This window comes from Lepisma saccharinum, chromosome 28 (assembly GCF_977018435.1).
Source record: "Lepisma saccharinum chromosome 28, izLepSacc3.1, whole genome shotgun sequence".
Taxonomy (NCBI): domain Eukaryota; kingdom Metazoa; phylum Arthropoda; class Insecta; order Zygentoma; family Lepismatidae; genus Lepisma; species Lepisma saccharinum.
The window spans coordinates 2,864,445-2,886,323 of NC_139256.1; the positions used below are offsets into that span (position 1 = coordinate 2,864,445).

The following is a 21,879-nucleotide window of genomic DNA, read 5'->3' on the forward strand; positions in this document are numbered from 1 at the left end:
TTGGATTCAATGTCAGTCCTGTCGTAAATGGTATGAGCGTTGCGTAAATGCTGTCGGAAGAAAACAATTTGTGTGCGGTATATGTCAGATCCCAAAACTGTAATACAGTATATGGTACTTTTTTATGTTTTTTATGTTTTTAATCTTATGTTATATACATAAAATTAAACTGATCCATATTGCCCCGTTAGTGATCCGTTTTACCCCTGCTATCAGGGCAATACGGATCAATTGCAGTGTCTCACAAAATATTTTTTTTCTGAATTGTATTTTCAACTTCTGGTTCTTTCAATGCTATGCACATGTACTAGAAACTATAATTAATTTTTTGGTAGAGTTTTGTGTTGCTAGCCTAATTCCTTGGCCAATAAAAACTGTTGTAAAGAAAAATTGATCCGTAATGCCCTGGTCTACCATACATAGAAGATGTGGACTGTCTACGTAGTACTCCACACATTCTTGATCTCGGTCGCAGTGGAGGTGAAGTAAACAGCTTTTACACCCACAGTTGCCCTCTTGACAGTCATTATTTAAAGACTGCCTCACCCAGAGCTCCTTATGCACCCGAGGAGACCTATAGAGCGACCACAAGGAAAAATACCTTGGACGAAAAGTGCCCGCGCAGCTTTCCCTTCTTCCGTTCAGCTCGGGCCATAAGGAAGCATGGTCCACTCTCCCCCTCCCCTCCTCGCGGGAGTACGGTACACAGGAGTCGCGGGTTTGCGCAGGTTGTTTTGCTCGTGGTTCCACTATACAAGCGACATGTGTTATTTGGAAACGAACTTGCAGAAATAAACGCAACCTTTATTTCAGAGCGGGTCGTTTTCTCAATATCGTGCGTCGTGTCGCCTCGATCTGTCAGGGAGGTTTCAGAGCGAAGTGACAAGCGACACGGAGATTTCACACCGACACCGCAAGCGACATGGGTCATTTCAATCTAAAGCAAAAGATTCACCGCGCATGCGCAAACAACAAACCCAGGCGAGGTGATCCACAGCGTTGAGAAAACAACGCATCCGGAGCGACACGGGAAGCTTGTCGCTCGGACTGGACGGTTTTCTCAATGTCTGCATCGCGTTACTTCGGTCCGAAGGCTCCCTTACAATCCCGCCGCTCTTATACCTGGCGCGGGAACTGCCTTTATGGCAGTGACCCCTCTGTTGCCGCGTTTACCTGCGAAAGAACTCGCGGTCAAACAGCCAATTACGCCCACCGCTTGGGTAAGAAGTGACAACGTTAGAATTCCCCCTCCCCAGAGCATCCATCAGGGAGACTGGATTTTTGTCAAAATAACCTTTCTGCGCTGTGATTGCACACCGGTTAGTACGGCGACTGTAGGAGACGGTGTCTCTTGTCACTTCAGTATGAAATCCCAGTGTCGCACGTCACTTGTGGTTTGTCGTTTGTAACTTGTCGCGTGTCACTTCGTTCTGAAACCTCCCTAAAAGTTTTCACAGAAGCCGGCTTTGAGGTCATTTTGACGCTAAGCTTACCTTCACACTCCCCTTAAAAACGACCCCCCCCCCTAACCAGAACGAAAATTATGTACAAATCTCTGGTCGTCAACAATCTTCTTTACACGCCTCACAGTGGGATAAAATTCGAAAAAGGCGGTCATCATCAAATAACTCGAGACAGAATTGAAAAATCGTGACAATAATACTCGGGGGTTTTTGGGGTCGCTGATTACGAATCTGACAATATTTTTTCCAAAAACAAAATGGCGGATCCAATATGGCGGCCAAAAATTCACAAATATTGATAAATATCAATGAAAATCGTTACCCGGGGGTTTTCGGGACTGCTGATTACGGATCTGACAATATTTTTTTCCAAAAACAAAATGGCGGATCCAATATGGCGGCCAAAAATCCACAAATGTTGATAAATATTAATGAAAATCGTTACCCGGGGGTTTTCGGGACCGCTGATTACGAATCTGACAATATTTTTCCCAAAAACAAAATGGCGGATCTAATATGGCGGCCAAAAATTCACAAATGTTGATAAATATTAACGAAAATTGTTACCCGGGGGTTTTCGGGACCGCTGATTACGAATCTGACAATATTTTTCCCAAAAACAAAATGGCGGATCCAATATGGCGGTCGAAAATTCATAAATATTGATAAATATTAACGAAAATCGTTACTCGTGGGTTTTAAAAGTGTATAAATTTAAAAACAATTTTTTAAAAACAATTTTTATTGCAGTATACAGTTTCTACCGTGAAAATTTATTTAAGCGAAAGGTTTTATTACATATAGCCCTATATATATATATAAATTTAAAATGACAAAGGAATGTTTTTTAATTTTTATCACTAAATGATTTAAAGTAAAGAAATTATTAATACATTTAATCGCTTTCAATTTCGTAATTGCTGCCATCTCCAACATCTGATGACTCTACTTCACTTTCGGTGTCGGTATCGGTATCATTAATTATCATTTGACGTGCTTCTAGTGACAGTGATCTTTTATTTTTTGGGAGGATTTACCGAACACTTGAAACATATGGATCGGAGCTAAGTAATAATCGATTAAATAAATCGCTCATTGTCGCTTCTCGGCTATGTTTTCTGGAGAAATCTTGTCTATATTTTTTTATTAGCTTGTTACTCGCTTCTTGCGCTTCCTCAGACATCTGACCAATTGTCACCAATTAACTTAACAAAATTGTATTTAAGTTATTCACTTAATTTAATCGTCATAAACGATATCAGCATTAATATTTATTTTTAAATAATGTAATTAGTCCAAACGTTCCCTTCAGTAACTTTGAATATAATTATTTCAATTTATTATTTGATCATAAATAATTATAATCAAAATTAATATTTATCAACATTTGTGAATTTTTGGCCGCCATATTGGATCCGCCATTTTATTTTTGGGAAAAATATTGTCAGATTCGTAATCAGCGGTCCCGAAAACCCCCGGGTAACAATTTTCGTTAATATTTATCAACATTTGTGAATTTTTGGCCGCCATATTGGATCCGCCATTTTGTTTTTGGGGAAAATATTGTCAGATTCGTAATCAGCGACCTCAAAAAACCCGAGTATCCATTTTCAACAACATTCATTAATATCTAACCGATTTTCCACCCACGTACGTTCTCTTTATATTTTGTTTATGACTGCACATTGTTTCAACAATTAAGGTAGCAGGTTGTAGCAGCCAATTCTTTGAAATATCGAAAGTTAAGGGTTCAACAAACATTTTCCAGTGAGAATCATCGATCGAGTGAAGTCGAGTGGTTAACTTTTGGCTCAATGTTTATAAAAATGTTCTCAATAAAATGAAAAAAACATGAGTGTCTTTAATTATTAATACCTAATTTACAGTTAATTATGAATAAACTTGGATTTAATTATCGTATTACACATACCTTGCAGAAAAGAATCCGAAACAATTTATACTAATATCATATATTATGCCGATAATAGCGCACTATTTCTCCGGCACTTTATATACACGCTGTATTTTTGTTAGACGCGTCCGCTTGCACGTTGAACTTTGAAATGACCTGACTCACTGCTGAGTGGCATCAAACACTTGAAAACCGGTTTTCCTTGTGTTTTGGGGTTCCAACTAACGGTCGGTACACAAGGCAACGTGAAACTGGGACTTTCGATTTTTCCCCAATGGCCAGCTTTTTTCGATTCTATCCCACTGTGCGCCTGTGCCCATAGGCGGAGTTTGAGATTTTGCTTTGGGGGGGGGGGCAGACTCTGGGAGAAGCATATTATATTATACACTAGGGGATATTCAATAACCCTGAGGTATTGAATATCCCCTAGTTTATAAGGGGCCCGGGGGCCTTCCCCCGGAAATTAAAAAAAATATATAATAAAATCACTGAGTTTTAGGCCTTTTAGATTTGAAAATGTTAAATTTCCTCGCTTAAGTAAACAAATATTAATTAGTATATTGGTTGTCAGTTTTAAAAGAAGCAAAACAGTACGATTATTACATTTTGCACTTCATTATTATGTTTTTATTGATACAATACTCGTATTACTCTAAAAAAGTTACGGTACAATAGTAAGCTCCAGAAATTTTAGAAAAATTAAATTGAAAAGTTATTTTGATGCCTCAGCAGTAACTGTTGACTCAACACAAAGTCATGTTACGTTTTTCTTTCTTCAAACTGTACACATCAATCAAATCGTTTAAGACCCGCTATTACAGCGCAATTACCGCACATGCCATCATACCAAACGTCAATATTTGCGGTATGGCTTCATAACAAAAATGTAGTAACTGAATTTAATCATGTGTTATTTTTTAGTCTTTTTTAAGTTGGGGGGCCCAGGCCCTCCATGGCCCCTCCAGAACTCGGCCTATGCCTAAATTTTTCTGCGCTTCTATCGATATTCATTCATGTTCCCCAAATGAACCATCGCTGACCCAAAAGCAAATGCTGTCAGCCGTGCCCTAACATCATTACTCTCCCCGAGCCTTCCAGAACTCATCACTGCTGCTTCGAGTTATAAATTTTTCATCGTTTCTGCTGTCAGCACGCACGTTGGGATTTTCACTTGCGCCCTCGACTAGTTTTCATCCGTGTCAAACCGCCGCACAATGGCGTGAAAACAAATCGTCGGACCCTTCTCTTTTTTCTTTCGCCCCGTATCATTGGCAGTCGGGGTTGTACGTCTTCATAATTTGTCATTACGTGAAATGTATAGCCCCATTTCGGCCCTTGCGCCGAAGGGAGACTTATGACGTGGTCTTGTTGGAGATAAATGATGCGGAAAGATATTTGATTATGCAAAACTGGTGTCCCTTGCGTGTGGGCCTTGGAAGATTTTTTGTCCGATGTTCTTTTTTCTGCGCCTCGTGCATGACGGGTAAACGATGCTGCAGGCCCCACCTGCTGGCTAATTCAATTAGGAAAGTGATTTTCAAAAAACGTCACGAATGTATTGCTTAGAAATTAATGTCGGGGTAGACAATAGTCGCACGTGAGGCTAGATTTCCCCACAATGCATTGCGGCGCCTAGTGCCGTGTAGTGAGATAATGCCCGGCCTTGTCTCTGCGAACTGTCCTGGAGACAAGCTTCACAATTTCTTTCTCCTCTCCTTTCCATCTCTTCCTTTCCTATTTCCTCTTTCTCTGTGTCTTTTCGTTACTTTCCTCTGCATTCCACCTTCTTTCTTTTGTCCTCCGTTTCCTTTTTCTTTTACACTTTTTTGTTTTTCCAATGCTTTCTTCTCTCTCCACTCTTTCTTATGTAACTCTTTCATTCTTTCTCTGTGTTTTATTGCCTTTTTCTCCCTCTATTTACGCTCATTGTTTCTCCCATTTTTCTTCCATTTCTCTGTTTATCTCTTGTCTTCTCACTTCAATTTAATTTTATTTAATACCTCCTCTCTGTATGCGCAATTTATGTTCTACGATGTACCTTAAATGTTTCTGAAAATTTCTCGTGCAAGCAATTTGGGTGGGTGGCGTGAATATATGAAAATCGCGCCCATACAAAACTCTGTGTAAATAGCAACCAGTTTAAGTTTTCATTCCTAGCGACTACCTGCTTCCCGTGAGTCACGTTCCAATGCATTGGTATCCCCCCCCTCCACTTAATCCTTTACAGCTTTCTATTTATCACCCTTATTACTGCCCTAACTTTCCTAGTGTTCAGTTCAGTTTGTGCGCCTTGTGTGTTTATGTTGTTATATGCTCGATATGGAAGTTACAATGACCAGCCACGGTAAGCCATGTGCCCACTATGAAGGATACTCGTATATCGTAAAGAGAACCAAATGAGACGGGACTGTGATTTGGCGTTGCTCAAAACAGAGATCAACCTAACCTAACCTAATTTACGAAGAGGACGGTGACATCAGAGCTTGTTTGAAAGCATTATCCTACATCCAAAAACTTGGGTAAATGGAGTGAAACTTGAGTTCATGGCCCTGAAGTTAGAAGTATAGAAATAAAAATGTACATACTATAAATAGTAACTTATAAAAAAATGCAATAGTGACGATGCTTATAAGCTGATTTTTAACACGCCAAAATGACAAAAAATTACTTTTGCTATTTAGCCAGTCCAAAGCCTGGATAAAGTGTGGTGGGAGTCAGTTTTATTTGAAAAATATGATTAATTGACAAATAGGGACCGTACTGGGCGCTATTTTCGCTGGGCGCAATTTTCACTGGTGCGTTTTACAGGACACAGGGTGGCGTAGCTGCATATCGCAAGACCCTGGGCGAGATTAGAATGCAAGCCCCCCCCCCAATACATTCTTTAAATTTGAAATCTCAGTGTGAATAGACACAAAACCTTGAGGCATGTCAGCAGAATGTTATCCAACTTCAATAATAATAAGTTACTGATTACGTATTAAAGTTAGATCTAATACACTGCTTTCTCCATATTATTATTGAATTAGGGTTACACTTAAGCTTACAATTTACTTTACATTGATTCTGTAACTATAAAAACAGCTTTTTGCCCCACATGAATTAATATACAGTTATGCTAATTGTTTATAAGTATACATAATATGGAATATTATAAATTTATATAATTGAAAAATATAAGAAATGCAAGAAAATAAACATTTCTGCAACTATGTTATGTGAAGGAGACACGGTGTCAGTATTCATAGATTAATGTCCTAATCTGTAATTTAAATTTGGCCAAGTTTGGCCATAGAGCCTTTAATGTAGAATTTTCGTTTCTTTGAGTTGATTCATTTTTCTATCTCTTGGAAGCAATTTAAGGAACCTTGATTGTAGTTTTCTTTCAAGATCAATTTTGTTCCGTTGTCGAGGGGCCCCAAAAGGGGCGTTTTTGGTCATCCGGAACTGGATATTAAAACGCATAACACGAACAACAATTACAGATTTCGAAACGAGAAATTATTTCATTCATAGCTCATTTATAGCAGCTTGGCTTCTAAAATCAGACTGCAAACTTCAGTTTTATTTAAAATGATAAATATTTGACGTTTTGATATATTTATCTAGAATTTATAACGTGATAATATCAAAATGTTGTTATTTTATCGCCCACAAAATTTAGCCTTTTTTATCTATATTTCTCACATCTATTTATTGCAATTTTTTTGAGTGTGATCCCCATGGGATGCGAGGCCCCAGAGCCTCACCTAAGTAGAGGCACGATAGTCCAGGATTTAAGGGGCCCAGATGAAAATTATTGTTTGTGTTCAGTTTATCACGAGTTTATAGAACATCGGTGCTTCCAATAAAGAATAAAGGAACTCGCCTTCTTTTTCCTGAAGCCGTGTATTGTAAACAAATTATTGATTGATTCATTCATTTGCTGTTTTAAGCCCACTTTATGCACAGTAAGGCTAATTGGGACTGGACTTACATTTTAAAGTGGGATCCGAACCAGTAGAATGCCTCCACCGGGTATCAAACCCGGACCCCTTGATTACAAGGCGACGACGCTACCACTGCGCCATCGGGGAGGCCAAGTTTTAAAAGAAGGAAAAGAGTCGTTGGCGAAAGGTGAGCTGACTTTCTGTACTCCGCCAGGTAGAAAACAGCCCAGGAAAAAGCGAATACAAATTTCGTTGAAAATCCTCAGACCATTCCGCTCCCTCCAGGTTGCAACACTGAGAACCAACGTCGCTGCCGAGAATAGAGTGGGGAAATGTGGTGCGAGATGCGCAACAGCTATTTGCACGTCTTGTTTCTAAACTTGTCAAGTTATAACGACATGTTCTGCGTATTGTGACACTGAAAAATTTTAGTTAGAGTATATTGTATGCCTCTGAGATCGCCCGACCCTTGCAACGCGTATGTTGTGCACCCTCATCCACCCTCGTGCCTTATCTTCCCCACCCCGCGAGCAGTCTGACTAAAGGAAACAAAATATTTCCTTCCGCGACGCTCGAAAGAAGAATTCGACCACATTTAACAACCTCCTCCCGCGCACTGCCACTTTTGCTCGCCTGAAGTGCCCTTGTCACAGATACACATCCACTCCAAGCGCAGTTTCTCCCCCCAACGGGGTTTTATGGAACGAGGAAGCCACGGCGTCCGAGACAAGGTGGAGGAGAAGGAACTAAACCGACGGAATTTCCTCTCGAGGACCGATAACGGACGTGCAGTCGAGGTGGAAGGTTTTCGGGACGAAGTACTTCTCGCCTTTTTTATATTAGCCTGTCGGGGCCTCCCGAGGGCCCCTTCGAGGGCCTAATTATCCAGTTCTTCAGGTAATAACGCCTGCCGATTGCCTCCCGCGCTTGAAACTCGCAGCCAGAGGGAGTTGTAACTTCAGACTGACGCATCTGCACGTGCAGGTCGATGTGTGTGAGGTGACAGGGGCGACTCAAGATAAAATTTTCACCCGGGCGTGGTGGATTTTTGGCGCCCAGTGTTGCCACATGAATGAATATTTCCCGTTTTGCAGGGAAATCAAAAGGGAAGATGGAAATTCCATGGAAAGTAATAAACTTTTAGAGGAATTTGAATCATTTTTGCTGTTCCTTCTTACTTGTACACGAGTATAATCCTCGTGTTGCTTTTGGACCTAAATGAAATCGGTAAGGATGGAAAAGATTGGATTGATCTTGCCCAGTATAGGGACAGATGGAAGGCTTGTGTTGCTGCAGCCATAAACCTTCGGGTTTAGAAAGGCTAAAGACTTACTTGCTTAGTGAGTTTAAGCCTATGTATTTATTTACATGTTTGCTTAATTTACGCCACTTTTCTGCATATAGCAGCGATAAAGGTGAATGTACGAAATGGGAAATGCAACAAAGACTGACCAGGGTTAGAACTTGAGATATCTGGCGCATTTGATTTTTTTTTTTTATCATTTTTCATGTATGAACCATGGTCCAACGAAAACACTAGGCTACTACTATGACTACTTATTATAATTATTATGTGATTCTTAGTACATGAAGGATTCATTTCTCGCCCTGGATGTTCCTAATGAGTACCCTTCATCAATCATCATATCATCACTCACCTTTGCGATTAGACAAAAGTGTCAGAAATTCGAAGTAAAATAAACCAAATCAACCAATCGATCATTTTATATTGTGGTGGAATTATGCCCTCAAATTGTGGCAACACTGTCCCCTACTTTTCACCTTGCCATCCCTAACTTTCCACTCTCAATAGAGAAACATTGATCATCTTAGATATACATTATATTCGCAATTGAATTTACGCTCAGATTTTAAGCTTGCATTTTTTGTGTATAGATGGCAGCATAAAATACATGAACTTTTTCAAAATTTAAATCAAATACGGATCTAAAGATTGTAAGTGTTCTTTATGTAATTTTTACATTATAATTGATTTCTAAAAAGTAGAGAAAACTATAATTCTTAATCAATGAGTTGGTGACAATAATTCACAGTTTAAGTCCAACACTGTTAAATAAATAGCTTTCCCATGGGTATATAAAGGAAGTCTTGAGGAGAATGATTTTATACTATTGTGCTACTTATCATCTTCGCTTTCTTTGTATGGCAAACTTTGCTGTGTACAAAATAGTAGGAATCAGCTATCATGGTCAAGTCCCCCAGAAATGGAATTCTCCCGGCCTTTACACGCTCACAAGCCCCACCCACAATACTTCAAAGCATACTGAAGCAACGCTAACGTATCTTGCTTCGAATGGCCATTCGGCTTCGTAGGCATCCCAAACAGATGCCCCTTTGCCGAAACGCCAAGCGAAGGAATAGACAATGAGAACATCCGTTCTTCTCGACGTCTCCTTTGCATTCTTCGAGAGAGGCAAGATATGAAAGGGCAGAAAAGAAGTTTCACTGTTTATTCTAACGCTAGCTAATTGAAGACTGTTCCCATTCAATAACAAGGTAACAGCGATGACTTGACAGTTCGTGGCGAATGCTGGCCTCGCCCATGAACAGTGTTGCCAAACCAGACTAGTGGAAAAACCTAATCACACTTAAAATTGTACTAAAGCCGCATTCAAGAAGCTGCAGGGATCACAGATTTCAATGTCTACACATTGGAAGGTGACTTTTGGGAGATCCTTGCATTAAAGTGCTGTCAGGGGGCGACTTTGCTGTAGGTTCAATCGTGGATATCCTCAATCTTGGATATTTAACGTATTTGCCGGCGTATAAGACGCACTTTTTTCCACCCTTTTTCCTCTGTTTTTTTTACCTTCATTTCCGGAAATTTTCTCTGTTCTGAGACGATTTTCTTCAAACTTCCTTGCAGTGTGTGAGAGCATTTCAATTACGTAGAGTTCACACGCATGGATTGCGCATGCGCTGTCAACGACCATCACAGCTGTGTTAGTTTAAAACCTTCCAATTGTTGTGACTCTTGATTTAGCTTTGGAAATGAATAGGTTTTGACGAAGATCATTAAAATGTATTATTTCCTAGTTAAATTACGTGTTGAAAGTAGACCCACATATTACTTTTATATTTGAAATATTGTAAATTAATTATAATATTCAGTGATAATGCGTCTTATACGCCTGCATTTATCTCGCTCATCTCCTCTGTATATTTGTTCAATTCCTAACCGTAGAAATTCTGTAGGGCATATGACGACCCTGAATTACTAGATCATAGGCGTCCGCACAATAAATGGTTTAGGTACATTTTTTCAAACATAAAGTCTTGCATTGTTAGTTTTTACCTGCCAATAGTATTTGTCGCTGCAGTCGAAGAGGAATTGGAAAGACTTCGAAGAGTCTTCAAGCACGGTCTTGCACCTTTCGGACACGGTTTAAGTAAAATCGCGAAAAAGGCCCACATATGGCTCCAATATTGAGAAGCTGGCAACAGTGCCTATGACGCAGCAAGACTGGCAGAGGGGCAGCAAAATATCCCTCGCCGCGCTGCTCTAGAAGGCGCTGGTGGACAAGTTGATTTGATTGGGGTCCGGTGCGATTGCCTTCGTGACATGAGGTCCGCCATTGTCCACTCGGCCAGAGTGTTTGCTTTGGGAGGCTAAATCCTCAGGTAGCAGCAGCCATGATCATGGCCCACCCCGCCCAGGAGGGGCTGCGAGAACAATGGACACGTTTCTTGACAGTTCTTCCTTCCAAGATGACATCTGATTACAGCTAATCGCCGGTGTTCTTTCAAGGCACCCCTCCGTTTCCTTTTCAGCGGAGTCTTGGAATAATGCCCCCCCTCGCCCCGTGTGTCAGCGCCCGTGATTATCCTATCACTTGAATGCCAGGTGTAATTACTGCCCAATCAAGCTTTCCGAGACAGGATGTGGCGGAAGTGGTTGTGGGAGGGGGGCTTTGGCTGTTCTTCAGGTGAGGCTCTCCGCAAAGAATGCGGGTACTTGCGGATGGGGAAAAAGTGGCTTTACCCTCCCCACCCTCATGAAACCTATGCTCACTGTGCGAATTAAGCTTTTTTGCTTTTGGGGGGTATTTTTATTTATTGAAATTTCCAGTACAGCAGAAGCCATTTTAAACCAGTAAGAAGCAACAGTAAAATAATAGACTAAGATTAAAAACAAAAGAAAGTATAACATAAAATAAACAAAAATAATAAAAGCCAAAAAAAGTACCAAGGTAAAAAGATCAGTTTCACAAAAGCATTACTTATTTACAATTTTTTCTATGTTGCTGATAAAAAATGAATATGAAGCGAATATATCTATTTGGTTTGAGATTATATTGAAGTGATTCGGTAGCCTATGGAATAGTGATCGTTGTATGAGTGAGAGCCTGGGAGTTGCAGTGTGGAAAGTTTCCTTGCTCCGTGTTTTATGTCTGGGCACTCTGAGTGAGAGTTCGTGGAGTGGGATGCTGCATCTTAAGTTTCCATTTATGATCTTATACAGCAATATCATATCTGCAATGTATCTACACTGTAAAAAATTACCGTAACTTTACATTGATTACTCCGTAAAACATACAGGTTATTCACCGTACAGTCATTCTACAGAATTTTCCCCGTAAACAAGAGAAAGTTCAAGGCAGTGAATCCAACTTCTCTTTTACAAATACTGTATGCAATAAGAAATAAATGTATAAACACATTACTTAAATGTTATAAAACACTTATCTGTGCCGTGAATAGTTATGATTGACCCTAAAACGTATAAACGGGTTAATAAATACGCTCTTAAAAGTTGCTTCTCAAACTACAGTGGGTTGGTGCTACTGCTGTGACAGAAACAAATGCAACGCAAATGTACGCCGAGAAGACGCCAGTCGAGGCAAGGCATGGCGGCCATACTGTTTTAGAAGACAACAACGGCGAGTGTGTTCCGTGTTAGACAGTGAAATTATAAAAGTAAGTATTGAAGCCAAGGAGTGTAGTGTATAGAAGTGAGTGTATTCAAAACCTTCGCAATTCGAACGTAAGATATACATATATTTTACAACGAGGGAAGTGAAAATTGCATGTGAAACTGAAAGTAATTCCGAATGCAGGAACACGAATCGTGAAATACAACGTCCCAACAGCAGTTTAAATATTATCTCCATACAACAGAGCATATTTATTTTAGGTCATAATTTTAATATTTTTCGTGTTCATGATAAGGGGTTACTTGCTCTTGTAAGCAATGTTTTTTTTTAATTGTCCGGAACTGTCAGTATTTTATTGCAAAAGCAGTGTTCTAACCAGTTTTGCAACCTGTTCACATTCAAAATTTGCATTACCCTTGTATTTTGTATGTTGGGAAGCAAAATATAAAGGGAGTGACTATTTTCACCAGGTGGGGAAGCTAGCTTTTGAGCTATTTTCAACAGATTTTAAGCTGCATGTCAGAGTGTCTACCAAAATAGCAAATCCAAAATTCTTGACCTTTTTTTTCCTTTTTGTTAACATGTATTTAATCACATGTATTTATTACATGTATTTTTAGGAGTAAGTTCATCAACACTGCCAATGAATGCAATAAAATAAGATAAAATACAATGTCATGGTATGATTCAGGTAATTACTTTTGCTGGTGCAAATAGATACACATGCTGTTCCTCAGCACCAAATATAAATGGTGTTCACGTTGTTGTTTTAGTACTGAATGTACCATATATTATCGGTAGGCAATGGAATATTAATACAATATTCATATTTTATCCTGCAAGGAAAAATGTACATGTTAAGTGTAAAATTAGTTTTCATCCATGCTAGTACAGGATTCCGGTACTGATTATTATTGGTAGCCGATGGATGTCAAGTCTTCCTCATACATGCCTACTCTAACTTTTCAATTTTATGATGAACCAAATGTAACTTATTAGCACTTTTAGCACTTCATTATGTTAGGTCACATTAAATAACATTTTTAAATCTTTATTTCAGTGAATATCAAAAGCGGTCAGATCAAGAGGAAAGTACATAGTTAGACACCCAGTTGCAGATGTTGCTCAAATGTAAGTAGAAATATTCTGTCTCAATACAGTAACAATTATGTGATTTTTTAAGAAGTTTGCTGTCCATTTCATTTTAATCTTTTTTCTGGCTGCCACACAAGTGAGTTTGGTAGCCTTTTTCGAAGTGACTATTTTCACCAGGTGGTGAGGCTCGCTTTTGAGCTACTTTCACCAGATTTTAAACTGCATGTGTATGTTCTGCAACCTGACCTGGCCTGCTACACGGATGTGTGTATTCTTTAGTAGTTGATGTGTGTGAAGCTTACATTGCTGTGCATTTATTTTCGTGCAGGAGACAAGCACCGCAAGGTAACTGCTATTCTCACTACCTGGTGACTAGTAGTCACACCCATTTTTAATTTAATATAACTTCTTAGCAGTACGTTCAGCAATACTGCCAATGTATATAATAAAATAAGATAAAAGACAATGTTAAGATTCAGGTAATTATTTTGCTAGCAAAAATAGCCCTACGTGCATGGACGTCCGCAGGTTTCTTTCCAGGGGGGGGGGGGCAAAAAGGCACACTTTCCTCAAAAATAGTGTTGTTCCCTAAAGAAACATTGCTTAAATTTGAATTTATGGTGTTCATGCAATAATTAACACATATTATTGTGGCTAAAATGAAATTAAATGTGTGAAATACATAATTTTTGGTTAACTTTCATGTTCCGGGGGGGGGGGCATGCCCCCCCCCTTCCGGACGCCCATGCCTACGTGCTGTTCTCAGGACCTGGTGAAAATAGCTGCAGCCATAACTTTTTGTTATGATTTTCCAGTTCAAATGAGTTGAATGGTCATCCATCCATCTGTTGTTGAGTGCATGGAAACATTTGTACAATTTTCTATACTATAATGACATAGAATAGAAGCGGGATATTAGAAAACAGTTGATGCACATTTAGTATGTTTTGTATATGTAGAATACTTGAAATTAAATCTTTGGAAGTTAACCTAATATTTGTGACAATGTTTTGTTTCAGCTAGATAATTGCTTACATAATTGAAATAATTTCACTTAATTGTATGTTGGGTCTCCCCGATGGTGTAATGCTAATGCTCTGTCACTTTGTAATGGAGGGGTCCTGGGCTCAATCCATGGTGGAGGCACATTACACAGTGGTTGGACTACCATTTGTAACTGTGGGTCCAGTTCCAATTGGTCTATCTGAGTGTATGTTGTATGAAATGTATGTGAAGTGTATGTATAAGATTCGCCCTTCCTTTTTGACATCACCTCTTTCCCCTTGTGTCCTCTTAACTCCATTCTCTTGGGGGTGAGGGGATAGCTTTAACTAATGTGCATTACAGGCTTTAAAAATAATAAAGGTATCAATTGTAAAATGTATGGTTTCTGAATCCCATGTTAATCTGCAACTCCTATTTTGCAATTGCTTATGCAAGTGAACAATAAGTGATGTGCATGTGTGCTACTTTATTTTGGAGGGATATGTGCTTTATTTTCTTGTCCCCTTGACTCCACAACTTCATCACAGTTTTACCTGAAACTTGTTGGTATGTAAGAAAAGCCGTGCATTACTATGAAAAAATCTAATTACTACAGTAGCAGTGTAATGGGGTGACCTTTTTAAAATGCATTAACCACATACCATACGTTGGAAGTGTATGTGGGACATTTCATGAAAAGTGGTCCCACGCCATGTAAATAACGAAATGAATTAATCAGAAAAATATTAGTGTTTTCAATAGCATTAAAGTTTAAATGTTTGTGAATTCGTATAATATCCATATTTCACAAAAAATTATTTGCATGTGTGTAGCCTATATGCTTCACCAACAAATGAAGTCACATTTTGCTAGATTATTGAAGCATCACACATGCCACATTTTTGATAAGGCTTTTAATTCATTCAGGCTATGTCATCATACTCATTTTTTTCATTTGTTAAGACACACCACAAAGTAATTCTTAATTGTGTGAAATCAGTTCATTATAAAAATTTTAATCCAATTGCATGTCTATAATCTTACTTTTTGTGTGAAACGTCACACACGTAATGTATGCAGGCTGTGCTTGCTTTTATAATAGGTATGGGGATTTCAGGTCTCATGTGTGTGTTAGTTCATGGATATCTAAATGACCTTTTTCAGAGTGGCAAGCAAAACATATTTTCAACAAAAACATATCTGCTTCTCAAAAAGCCACTGCTTCAGTTGAATTTCTTGTCTTCCTGCGATGACCATGTACCAGCCTTACATGTATGATTGTAATAATTAACACTGTGACTGAATTGAAATTATACTGTGAAGTATAGTGGTGATTTAGGATAGTATTCATTTTTCAGGTTGGTAATGCTGTCCTCTTACCTTCCCTCACCCCTTTCCATATGTCCATTGGCCTCATTATTGGTTTTAATGAATTAATTAATTGTAAGTACTTTATTTTAGCAAAATATCTCTGTTCCCTTTATTGAAGGGCTTGCCCTCTTAGTTATGACAGGTGAAAATAGCCATTGTTCTGACATTTGTATAGTTACGTTATGATTTCATTGAAGCAGGAATACGTAAACTTTTCAAATGAACTCTTATGTATAAAAATTATACATGAATCTAATTTATGAGAAGAAAAAAATATAACTGATTTTGTGCAGACAATTTAGGTAGGGAGATGCCGGAGAGGTAATTCTTACCTTCTCAGCAATTGATCTCCAAAGTGGCATAATGTACAAATGGTTTAGGCTAAAGAATATACTCCACAGAGAATGTACCCCCTCCCCCCACGATTTCCTGCACACTGGAATTTTGTTACATCTTAATTATGTTCCTGTGCAATGCTCTTGCACACTTCTGACAGAAATGCATGCAATTACCATGCTCTTTCAAAATCAAATCCTTTATTTGCCTGCGGGATGAGAGATAATGTGTTGCAACCCAGAATAGTCTGCAACTACATTTGTAACACTATACAAGAATTATTAGTACTGCACATCCACTATTAAATGTAATGGTAGTTTTTTTTTTTTTAATTTTGCTGTCCCTCCTCTCAAATCTATGTTCAAATATAAAGTAATTATTTCACTTTGCAAGGGTAATGCACTGAGTTTCATATTTCAAATTTTCTTCCCCATCACACACTAGATTTGTGTCTGCATTTTCCAATTTCTTCAGTTTAAATGAAATGGGAGCAATTTGCATGTAATGTTTACATTTTGTTGTTTGCTTTGTCCTCATAAGCTAAATGTAGGGAATTTAGGAATTTACTGCACTTTTTGAAAAAAAAATATACTTCTTGTGTGCATCTTTGTTTATTTTATGATATTTTTATAATTTCAGGTGGTAACTGAGGCAAAGAACCTATCACTCCGCAAAGAACAACTTTCCAGGCTAATATGAAGGATGCATATAACAATGAAATTTGTCAATATTGTTTGAAATAAAGATTGCTTATTCTAAATGATCCATTATTTTTAATTAAAATCTATCCCAACAATAAATATCACCATTTAGATATCCAGCAAACCTAGCGAAGTGAGAACAGTTAACCATCAAGCCACACAATAGCCTAATTTTTACCAGTTTCTAATCTGGCTTAATGATAACCTGCTCTAACTTCAGGAGGTCCAGTTTGCTGGGTTTTTAATTGCTGATTACACTTGATTAATAACATAAATTTTGCTACATTAACACTGGATGTTATTCTAAACCAGCAATATTATGGAATAAGTGTGTGTGTATTTTTTTCTTTTCATATGTCCAGTCCTATTTTTCACTGCTATGTAAACACCGGTAAGCATGAATTTTACACTCCTATGTTTCAAACAATAATGAAACTTATACCCTGTAGTAGCAGCTATGTGCTTGGTGGAAGCATGATATCATGCTATTCATTTTAAAACATGAGATGAATACTAAAGTAGTGGTATGTTATTCGAGTATAAATGCTTTCATTTCTTTGCTTGTGTTTTAAAACTGAATATTATGCATTATGTTTTCAGGAAGCATGTATCTGCTGTTTTGATGTGTGACCTCCCAAAAGCTTATATAGTGTCAGTGCTGAAAAATTTATCTACAGTGTTCACATTTTCTTAATAGTTCTACTGCATGGTTAATCTGTGTAGATTTAAGGTTGTTCTGAAGTGAGAATCATTCAAACAGGCTCTGATTTATACTTACTACTAGAAAAGTAAAATCCCCACTGCCCGCAGGTTTCAATATTTCCTACCATGGATACTAGTGAATATACATTGCATGTTTACAAGTAAGTATTATATATTGTGATTTTTTATATGTTTTTGCAAACTACTGTATGATACAAAAACTTAGCTAATGTATTTCAATGGCTTAAATTTATAATGTCAAAGTGATTTTAGTCACAATGAACATGTAACCTTTACAAATGCAATAAACTACATTGTGGAAAATAGCACAGCATATAGTTTTAAGCCATTAAAAGTATGTTGCTGTTAATATTGTTACAATGAAAAAAGAAGAAAAGCAAAATATTGACTGTTGCTATCACAGGAAATTTTCTGTAAAATTACGGTGAAATAATAGCATCCTTCACTGTTTCTATCACAGAAATTTTTCTGTATAATTACGGTGAAATGACAGTATCACTTACAGTACTTGTACCGTAACTTGAACGATCAAATTTCTGTAATATTATGGTGCAATGTCGTTCATAATTACGGTGAAACCACTGTAATTTTACGGTGACGCCACTGGCGCCCGAGCTGCCGGTGAGGTCACCGTAAAATTACGGCTTTTTTTTTTACAGTGTACGAGTTTCTGGAGTATTAATATGCAGATTTACAAGCAGATCTCTCTTAGACAGGTGTCTCAGGGCAGGCACTCTATATCGAACGATGGAGAGGAAAAAGCTGAGAACACGGTCTATCTTGGAGGTATGAGAAGGGGCAGCCGTGTTCCAGATTGGTGAACAGTATTCTAGAATGAGGGACACAAATGTCTTGAAGTAAATGGAAAGTGCTTTCGGGTTATTGATTTCGGTGAATCTGTAAAGTAGGCCTAGCATACGCATTGCCTTTTTTGTGATGGTTGATATGTGATTATCGAAATTCAGTTTTGAATCTATGAGGATACCTTGATCTCGGTGTTGTGCTTCTTTTGTATACGTGTTACCAATCAAATCAGTACACTAAACTATTGTTATTCTATGTACTGCACTGACTCGCAGCGCCAGCCCGCAGATCTCACGGTTCAACGGACATCGCTGTGTGCAGTGTTGTCACGTTCCAAGGACATTTTCACTCCGTTGAATAAAAATCTCTATAAAATAGATTTCGCAATGTAAAGTCACAATGATAATGTGACATCAAAACAAGACTAATATTGTATTTGTAGGTCTACCCAATACTAAGAAAAAGTTGAAGATTAGGCACACACAGGAGATGTACTACGTAGAAATTGTCAGCGAAAAATGCAGGCTGAACCAGGACTCGAACCCTGGTCTCTGGCATACCGTGCCATTGCATTAACCACTGAGCTACCGAGCCGACCTGGCCTCGCCTGATTCTTCGCTGTCGCTGTTTTACCTGCGTGGAATCGTGCCTATGCACAGCAACGGGCAGAGACGATTCCACCCAAGTAAAACAGCGCCAGCGAAGAATCAGGCGAGGCCAGGCCGGCTCGGTAGCTCAGTGGTTAGTCGACCTCTGTGGCGGAGTGGTTAGCAGAGCGCACTACAACGCCAGGGGTTCCGGATTCGAGTCCCGGGTAAGGCATGCGTATTTGTGTTTGTCCAGATGATAAGAAACTGAGAAACTGTAACAATTGAAAAGTATAAAATGAGAAAAAGTGTAAATGGTGGGGGATACCTCCGTGTAGGGGTATTTCCTTAAAAAAAAAAGTTGTTAAAGCAATGGCACGGTATGCCAGAGACCCAGGTTCGAGTCCTGGTCGAGCCTGCATTTTTCGCTGAAAATTTCTACGTAAGAAAAAGTTGTTTTGCAAAATTGATAAGAACAGCTTTTTTACAAATTTTGAAAATCTGGAAATTAAGAATTGTGTTGAAAACCTTTCTGCCTGCACCGTATTAAAAATTTCACCACGATCGGACAACCCGTTCTTTATTTGTAGAATTTCAAAGAGCGCGATCGTTTGCGAAGCTAAAAAAATGCACTTTTTTTTGTTCTCACGACGATAATAAATAGAAGGCATACTCGAAAGAAAATTTGGTTAGCATAGATTAACGCAGAATTGAATAAGCTAAATTTTGATGTAACTTGTTTTTATGTAGATCTTCTGATTAATTCTTAATTGGAGTCCAAACACCAGTATCTATAATTTTTGCTCGGACAGTAGACGTGGCTACTAAAATCTAGGCCTGTTGAAGTTGTCTCCGTCACCGAACGATCGACTCACGATCCCACCACCAAAGGTTCCGGGTTCGAGTCTCGGCACGGCCATGGATGCCGTATTCAATACATCTCGTACGAGTTTATTTCAATTCGAGAAGGAGCCTGGATTAATTGCGCTACGAAATATAGTTAAAAGAAAATTGCTTACCAAAATCTGATTGTTGCGATCTTACGCGTTGGTCTGCCTTAGGGGGAGCAGCGAAATGAATGCCGGTATTGTACTAATATTTCGTGGAAAATTCCGTCCCCAGCCACGAGCTACTTGAAAGTGTTAATCGAGTTAATGCAGTAATTACAAAGGAAATTTTTCTAAAGCCGACCCAACATGGGCGACAACAATGACGGTGGAAATGGAGGAGCTCCCCCTCCACGCACCCCCGCCCCCTCCCACCTCTCCCGAGTCCGGCGGGCGAGTTGATTGGGAGCAGAGCTTTAGACGGAGTCCCGCTGCGTTCATGGATAGATTTGCAAATTGGTTTGACACTTTGTCTATTTTGCAAAGATTGGAAACCCGCGTTTAATTGACAGGCGACGTGCCAACGACAGGCCGGATCTTGACGTGAGCACGTGACCACCGCACGCAGCCTTTCAGGGCGATGCGGAAAAAGCCAGCAGCAACAGATTTGCAAAACAGGGAACGCTTTTTACCTCGAATGTTTCTGCAAAGGTTCCACCCGAGTCAGTTTCTATCTGGGGAGCCTCTTCTGGTTGGATGAACACGTACGAGAATTGGCAGTAGCTCGCCTCAAGTTGTAAATAGTGTAGTATACAGGTCCGTAGCTAGAATTGATCTCCAGGGGGGTCTCACGGGTTTTCAGGGGGAGCTTTGTAAATCAAGTCCAATTTTCAAAATTTTAACAGTATTAAATGAAGCTAAATTATGTGTGTGGGTGTCATTAAGTTATATGAATTATAAAAAAACACTACATTTTTTTTCTATATCTTTTAAAACTTCGTCTTTTTGAAGTGCTAACTGCTACTGACATCGTCCTTCACTACACATCCCGATGATACAGACATTTATATCACACAAGAAAAAATGCACAATATTCAATCATAGTGCCTAGAATACATTCCACCCCCGACGGAAGCAATGAAACTCCTCTTCGTTTCCAAAACTTGGGAGCTGTTGACCTGTGACGCAGATGCGGAGGGAATTTGCATGATGACATCAAAGTCACAAATTTGTGTAGACGGGAGGTCGCAACAGGGGCAGCGAAGGTACAGGCTGAAGGCGGTGCCAGGGGTATCTGACGGCAGTTCCAGGAGGGCTTTGGCCTCTGACTGCGAGAGTCCGTCTGGGTGCATTCAGTCTCTGGGTTTTCGGCTTTACGAGAGAGTAGCGTAACCCGGTCATAAAAATCTGTTAAAACGGCTGGGGGTTCGACGTGCTGGCCCCACGTCACCCCATCACCGATTGAAGAGGCATAGGATTGTGCGAGGGAGACTGGCGTCGGAAGATAGGCCAAAACCCTTACGGGCTGTAGAACCCAGGTTTATATTTCGTCAGGATATATGTCGTTTCGGCGATATATCGTCACGATATTTTTGCGATAATATCGTGTGACGATATTTTCTTGGCGATATATATCGCAATATCAAATTTCCTATGTCTATCTCGCTCCCGATTCACAAATAACCGTGTCCGAGAATGAATAAAATAAAATAAAAAATAAATTTAAAGAAACCATTATTGCATTAGCGTCACACACATGTTTTACCATTCACTAAAACTCACGAAAAGCATAATAAATTTTCATTAATGCTTTTTTGTTTATAGTGGTGCAGTTGTTCATTAATTATAATAATTACAAAAATTACCATCATTACCAGCCAATTGTACACTGTCACTGGCATGAATGTCTCGCATTACTCGCATTCAAAGATGGCTTCTGATAGGCTCACCACGTGCATTTTGCTCCTTTTTACATACATTTATGTTTTTATGAACAAATATAATACAAAGATATTGGGAACACTCTAGGAAACATTGTAATTTATTTTCAATTTTTTTATTAATATTTTCACAGTTGAAAAATCGAAAAAATAAAGATGGTGGACCTGACAGCCCCCTCCCTCGGGTAAGCTATGGTTAGTAATCTACTTTAGAATGATACATATGCATTTTAGTCTAATGTGGGCTTAAAAATAAACTTTGAAATAGAAAAAGATCAGGAGGGAAGTGGCCAACATAGAGATGGACATTAT

The 21,879-nt window shown here is 38.9% G+C and overlaps 1 protein-coding gene and 1 long non-coding RNA gene across 2 annotated transcripts in view; one reads left to right on the top strand and one right to left on the bottom strand.

The window, feature by feature from the left end:
• The window catches only part of LOC145980573 (visual system homeobox 2-like), a 243,517-nt gene that overhangs the window by 33,899 nt on the left and 187,739 nt on the right, over positions 1–21,879 (bottom strand). The gene's annotated exons all lie outside the window — the stretch shown is intronic.
• Positions 12,200–16,748, top strand: LOC145980748 (uncharacterized). Its single transcript, XR_014440880.1, has 3 exons — positions 12,200–12,242; positions 13,260–13,330; positions 16,625–16,748. It is a non-coding gene; the product is annotated as an uncharacterized LOC145980748 (long non-coding RNA).